The following is a 7,777-nucleotide window of genomic DNA, read 5'->3' as shown; positions in this document are numbered from 1 at the left end:
GTGCACCCAGAAGCACTCCGGGTGTCCCTGGTCTTCTTCCCTCCAGCACTGGCAGAAGTGCTGAGGGCCAGGGCTCCTCAGGCATCTGGGCGCCCCCTGGTGGTGACCATGGGCCCCTATAGGGTTGAACTTCTAAGCTCTGTTCCCATGGTCCCCAAAACCACCAGGGGGGTGGCCCCCTCGGGGTCTGGAGGAGGCATAAGCTTTCCTCTGGTCCTTCTGGGCGTCCCGGCTGGGTACCACCCCCAGCTGCATGCCACAGTATTTTTATTTGTCTCATGTGGTAACTAATGGCAATGGAAATGTCTTCTCTTTTTTGAAAGGTTGGCTTTGTGAAGACCCCCAGCAGCTTACAATGACAGTCTGTGGGGCACCGGAGCAAACATGAAACAAAAGCTTTAAATATTACATCTCTTCTGAAGCAGCAAAGGTTTCAGCATCAGAATTACTGTATGTTTATGACAATGCAAAGTTGTAAACAATTTGTTTTTATCACAGATTCTTGGCACTCTCTGGGATGAGTTGATTATATTTTTACTTCTCTGTTAGCAGCCAATTGGTGTGGGTGGATTTTTCATATAGTGTAAGCAATAGCCGGTCTGAGTAGATGATCACAAAGTAAAACACATGTTTAGCTTCGCATTCGCCTGGAATGGTTCAACAATGTATAAACCCGGGATGTGAAAATACAAAACAATTCCTACTTTTTTCGATACGTGTGCACTCATTAGAAGTTAATCAATACTTAGAATATTTTTGGCTTCACAGTGAATGCATTTGTTAAGTTTTACAGATTTTTTGTTTCACATTTTCCTCTGGTGACCCAAAGTCTGCTGTTGTAAGTCACTGGAAGAGTTTTTTTTTTTAAGTTTTAAATAATGCCTCACTTAAGAACACCAGTTCCTGGGGCAAATGAGTGCAGTCATCCCTGCTTGTCAAGGGAACACTGTGCTGTAAAAATGGTGCCATCCTTTGGATGAGACATAAAACCAAGGTCCTGACTCACTGTGGTCATAAGAAAGCGCTAAGTAACATTTGAAAAAAAATAGGATGTAACCCCCTGACTAAATTTCCCACCACGGCCTGGTCATTCTGTCCTCTTAATCATATTGTGTTTCTAACTGGCAAAGTGTCTCTCTCACTCTTTCACCTCCTAATAACTAATGTGTGGGGAGCTACTGACAAAAACATTGCTGCTGCCACATCGTCCAGGTTGATGCTGCACAATGGTGGTAGTTAAAGTGGTTCCCCACTATCTTTGTAAAGTGCTTTGAGTGTCTACAAAAGCACTATAAAAATGTAACTGTCTATGTAACTATTTTTATCCAACTTTGCTTAATTTAGAATTTTTGGTATAATGGCTCTTTGTATTTGTATGACAAATTCAGTAAACGCATCTTTTTTTTTCACTGCAAGGCAAATTTCATCCAGCCCAACTCTGAATACATTTTTAAAGTGGTGCCACATACTGTAAGTGTGCTTGTGTAAACAAGAGCAGTGCTGTTGGTGCTCACATACTCTGAGCAGTCTCTGCCATGTCTGGTGCCTTTGTACATTTTGCGACACTTGTGCAGTGGCTATAGTTATCTATAATAGTTTCTTGTGTAATCTTGAAAAATCAGTAGCTACAAGATAAAGGGCAAGCAAATCTAAGTGACAAGAACAAGCTAAAGAAGTTAGCCTCCAGAGAGAAGGGCTTAAAAGGGTGGGGAATGTTCAAATATCTAGGATCAACAATAACAGATGATGGAGAGTTAGATCTAGAAATAAACCATAGTATCAATAAGGCTGTTACAATTGGAAAAAAGGTATTGGAAGTATTGTGTGACCAAAGAATCAATGTAAGAGTGAATGGTAAATTGTATAAAAGAGTGGTCAGGCCAGCATTGTTGTATGAATCAAAAATCTGAGCAGCTAAATATGCATGTAAGTAAACTGGATGCTACGGAAATGATGATGTTAAGATGAATGTGTGGAGTAACAAAGCTTGATAAGATTAGGAATGACAGAATCAAATTTAAAGTTGGAGAAATTTCAAAGAAAATCAAGGAAAGAAGGTTAAAGTGGTTACATGCATGTCATGAGTAGAAAGGCAGACAATGTGGGGAGAAAAATAATAGATAAGAAGGTATTGGGACAGAGGAGAAAAGGATGATTAAAGAGAAAATAAACTGACTGTGGGGTACCTAAGGGAGAAAATCAGGCAAGGAAGGATGCAACAGATGAGAGGGGAAGGGGATGGTCCATTATAGCAAACTCTACATGAAAGGGGGAAAGGCTTTAAAAGAAGAAGTAGTAGTGATAGAACTTACACATCCAAGTAATTATTTTATTATACATAATGAAATACCTACACCTCTTAGTGCTGTCAATGGTCTGCCATTAGACTTTCAACATGAGCCCACTTTTAGAGGGTGCAGTGCCAGATGACACTTCAGAAATCAGAAATAGTAAACTCAGGTGCAGGGATGGATTCAGAAGTGTGATCCAAGGTTATTATATTTTTGCCTTTTAATATTAGTTTTTATTTCTATATTTTTTCTGACCTTACTTGGTCTTAGTTTAGTTTAGTTTTAGTTTTACTTCATTGTGTATTTGTAGTTTTAATTTACTTTTTATTTCACAAAGGCATTTCTGTTTTATTTTTATATCTATTAGTTTCACTTTTAGTTTTAGTAATCATGGCATGGAGCTCCTATGGAGTTTAGTTTTATGTCACAATCAGACAGAACTGTATACAACGGATTTGGATATGAGTATAATGTGAATGGAAGCTTACTACATTACATGGTTTACTACCTGGGTTTGTTTTTGTGTGATAAAGACAATCATAAACAAAACCAGATACTGAATATAAGCAATTTTACACAATTTTGTAATTTTAAAAATATTTTCTATGTCATTTGTGACAACAAATCTGTGCTTTTCCTTTTATTGCCAGAATGGGCCAATTTGTAATAAAATTTAGGTGAATTTTAAGGTTGGATGTTTTTTTACTCAAAACGTCTACAGCACACAACATATTCTGCTCCAAGACAATGTGCTTACAGTGAATGCCTTCAATAATGCATTCAAAAATCTCTCATACTGGGCTTTGTTATTTTCTACCAGCCATATTGATCTCTGGTTCCATCTTAGGCACATACAATTTATAGACAGAATTTTGCCACCTGCAGGCCTGGAAAGATACCAAAAATCAGAAAATAAATTGTACTGTGTTCTGACAGATGTGATCATGAAGATCATGGGGGCTTAGGAAGTACAAGACTCTTAGACTTGAATCAATGTTAAAGTTAGGGGTGGTGAGACTTGAATAGCCAATGTATAAGAATGGTGAACCCTTAATGAGCAGAGTGAGGGCAGGTGATAGGGTTATGGACAGGCACATAACGACAGAGAAACCACATGAGATTAAGAACAATATATATATATATATTATTTAACCCTGTTTATCCAGAGTAGGATCGCAGGAAACCTGGAGCCTACCCCAGCAGGTTTGGATGCAAGGCAGGAAAAATCCCTGGTGTGCAATAAGTATGATATGGCTGATGTTAAGAGCAAAAAGAATATGATATTTCAGCTATCTATTTTGAGAGAGAAAAATATTTTAAAAATGGGGACAAATATTTTAAAGCATAATTCTACTACTGGATTATTTTCACAATATCAGGTATTTTGAGCTGTGAATATCAACTCAGAAAAGATAAATTATTAAATATAGAATAAATACAAAAACACATAGTATGTTTAGTTTTTCATCACTTGGCAGACTCTCTTCACCTACCTACCTGTAGTTCAGTAGAGACGTTGTCAACTCAGGAATTTTACTAGGTTTGTATCGCTTTGTTGCTAAACAACGTTTTTAAAGCAAAAGTGATTGGTCAGTAACAATCTGCTGATCTTGTTGGATAAATCGGACTCTGCAGGTTCTTAATTAAAAAAAAAAATCGAGTATGTGTTCAGGTAAAGGAGCCTTTCTGGCTGATGGATTTGGCTCAAAAGTTAATACAGATCAACAATTTTGGTGTAACAACCACATGCCAAATTTCATCCATCATGTTGCGTTTTTGAGTTATTGTGTTTACACACACACAGGCTTAATTCCAAAAAGCGGTATTTTCGGACTCTTGGAAGTCTAAAACATCAAGATTAACCAAAATCTAAAGGTTTAATTTTTTTAACATTATTATACTTACGCTGTACTTAACCCAGCCACAGGGGAGGCACAAACCAGTGTGTTTCTTTGTGCCAGTCCCAAGCCCGGATAAATGGGGAGGGTTATGTCAGGAAGGGCATTCGGTGTAAAATTTTGCCAAATCAATATGCGGACAACAATACAAATTTCCATACCGGATCGGTTGAGCCCCGGGTTAACAATGACCTCCACCAGTACTGTTAGCCGACAGGGTGCTGGTGGAAATTGGGCTACTGTTGGCCGAAGAAGAAGAAACAGAAGAAGGAGGAAAGTAAAGACAGTGGAACTGAGGGTAGGAACTTTGAATGTTGGCAGTATGATTGGTAAGGGGATAGAGTTAGCAGATATGATGGAGAGAAGGAAGGCTGATATATTGTGCGTTCAAGAGACTAAATGGAAGGGGAGTAAGGCCAGATGGATTGGAGGTGGATTCAAATTGTTCTATCATGGTGCGGATAGGAGGAGAAATGGGGTAGGAGTTATTCTGAAGGAACAGTATGTCAAGAGTGTTTTGTAGGTGAAAAGAGTGTCAGGCAGAGTAATGATTATGAAGCTGGAAATTGGAGGTGTGATGATGAATGTTGTTAGTGCATATGAACTGCAAGTTGGGTGTGCAATGGGTGAAAAAGAATATTTTTAAAGTGAGTTGGATGAAGTGATGAACAGTGCACCCAAGGGACAGAAAATGGTGATTGGAGCGGATTTCAATGGGCATGTTGGTGAAGGGAACAGTGGAGATGAGGAGGTGATGGGTAGGTATGGTGTCAAGGAGAGGACTGAAGAAAGTCAGATGATAATGGATTTTGCCAAAAGGATGGACATGGCTGTGGTGAATACGTATTTTAAGAAGAGGGAGAAACATGGGGTTACGTACAAGAGTGAAGGAAGATGCACACAGGTAGATTACATCCTATGCAGAAGAGTTGATCTGAAGGAGATTGAAGACTGCAGTGTGGTGGCAGGGGAAAGTGTAGTTAGACAGGATAGGATGGTGGTCTGTAGGATGACATTGGAGATCAAGAAGAGGAAGAGAGTGAGGGCAGAGCCAAGGATCAAATTGTGGAAGTTGAAAAAGGAAGACTGAGGTTGAGTTTAGGGAGGAGGTGAGACAGGCACTGGGTGGCAGTGAACAGTTACCAGACAGCTGGGAAACTACTGCAGTTGTAGTGAGGGTAACAGCAAGAAGGGTGCTTGGCATGACATCTGGAAAGAGAAAGAAGGAAAAGGAAACCTGGTGGTGGAATGAGAAAATAGAGGAGAGTATACAGATGAAGAGGATGGCAAAGAAGAAGTGGGATAGTCAGAGAGATGCAGAAAGTAGACAAGAGTACAAGCAGATATGGCGCAAGGTGAAGAGAGAGGTGGCAAAGGCTAAAGAAAAGGCATATGATGAGTTGTATGACGTTGGATACTAAGGAGGGAGAAAAGGACCAGTGCCGATTGGATAGACAGAGGGACCGAGCTGGGAAAGATTTTGCAGCAGGTTAGGGTGATAAAGGATAAAGATGGAAACATACAAGAGAAGAGAGTGTGTTCAGCAGATGAAAAGAGTACTTTGAGAGGCTGATGAATGAAGAGAACGAGAGAGAGAAGAGGTTGGATGATTGTCTGGAATGTTAGTTTGTAATATTAGTAGAAATAAAGAGGGAAAACAGAAAATGTGCAGGGTTAGCAGCAGGCACCATCTGTAAATGTAGGAGAGGAAGCTATGTCAGTACTGAGATTTCCCTTCTAATTGATATATTTATTATGGACTCCAGAAACATTTAGAACTAGAGCAACAGGAGCAATTTTGGAGGACTAAATAATAGGAAGCAGAATAGAAGGGTTTAGAGATAGGAATGTAATAATTCTGGGGCTTTGACATCTTGGGTTACAGTCTGTTATTTCTGAACTGTTTGTTTTTGGCTTTATAAATATTTGTTTTTCTGGTGACACCATTTTTGTGTTTTTGTTTTTTGAATGGTTGCCTCCATTTTTGTAAATACAAAGTATATTTTACATGGCAGTGGCAATGTTGATTATGATCACTATGCCTTTTGCAAGACTTGTGATACTGAAGTTATATAATGGCTTGTTTAATCAAGGCCTGCTTATACTGTATAAGAAGATGGGGCATAGTTTCTAGCATCCAAGCTTTTCGATTTAGAATTAAAAACAAACATTAGTGTAGAGTTAGTTAACAAAAATATAAAATAAAAACAAGTATTTTGAAATCTTATTCTGACTACGTGTCATTGGCAAGAAGTTGCTAAGGATCCAGCCCCTCTTTTTCAAATGGACAGGCTTGCCATGAATCCAGGCCTTCAGTGGCAGTATGCAACACTTTACCCATTTGTGCGAAATAGAACTGCACCCACCCAAGTGAGTAAGTGGGGTTCTTATTTCTACTGAAACCCAAGAGGGTATCAGCAGACAACTCTTTTTTTCTAAGCGTTACTGTCCCTCTCAACAGAATAATAGTACTTTGACATTTCAGACTTTGACAATCAGTTCTTTGTGTTTCTTTTGGAATTTTGAACCCTGTTTGCCCTAAAACTACCTTTTCGTCTGATTGCATTTGCCAAAACCTTTCATAAACCCCCCACCCTCCAATTACTATGGGCACCTTTCTTGTAATGTCCCCCTAAAAGGAATTGGGTCAGGAAGCTTGGAAATGTGTTAACCTTTGTATTAACAGGTATTTTGGAATAGGAAAGATGATAGAGGGACCTGGGAATATGAGAAGGAACTCCAAATAAATAATAAAGCTTACTAACTTCTGAAATAGGATCAGTTTCTGCTTCCCAGGATTAAGTTTGGTCTAAACAGCCCAAGAAAATGGTGTAGTCACAGTGGAGCAAGGACAAAAGTAGAAAAGATGGCATAGTGTGGAACAAAAATGTCAGAAACCTCAATGGAAAATGGCAAAAGGAGAAATACATAAATATTCACCTCTTGAAAATGCAGGATAAAATTGACTCACAGATCACATTGCACAATGAACTAGCTGAACTAAATTTGGTAAAGACTTTGTCACTATTTAAGGAGGTAACTACATTTTCCAGGATGGGAAGAATTGCACAAACCAGCATCTCCTACATCACATCCACCTCCATAGTGTTCACAGCTGTGTTTTTCCTCCCATTCAGACTTCCACTCTGTGAACACAACTTCCCGAAAGAGCAGAGGTCTACACAATGCCTGGGAAATATAAGAAACAGCCAAAATAGTTAAATGGTGAATTCATATGTGGGATTCTACTAATGCAGGAGCAATGCTCAGCTACAGGAAGATCAAGAGCCAGGGACTTTCTAAAACAAGAACATTTGGACACCTGAAACAAGAACCTAGGAAAAAACAATTGCTAGTAACAAAAAAAAAAAAAAAAGCCTTTTTCTTTAGCATTCACAGAAAAGAAAGAAAATTTGTTTATTTAAAAAAAAAAACAATTCTAGGAAATTAAGCCACAGTTATATTTGTATATTTATGCAGCAGTTTTAAAAAAATGTACTACAATTCAAAGTTCACTAGCCTGTATTGTAGCCTGTAATGTATTTGTTGCAAAGAAAGCAGGAAGTTTTTGAATTGTAAATATTTGTC

The sequence above is a fragment of the Polypterus senegalus genome, chromosome 2 (genome assembly GCF_016835505.1).
Source record: "Polypterus senegalus isolate Bchr_013 chromosome 2, ASM1683550v1, whole genome shotgun sequence".
Lineage (NCBI taxonomy): Eukaryota > Metazoa > Chordata > Cladistia > Polypteriformes > Polypteridae > Polypterus > Polypterus senegalus.
Note: the sequence above shows the minus strand (reverse complement) of the source record.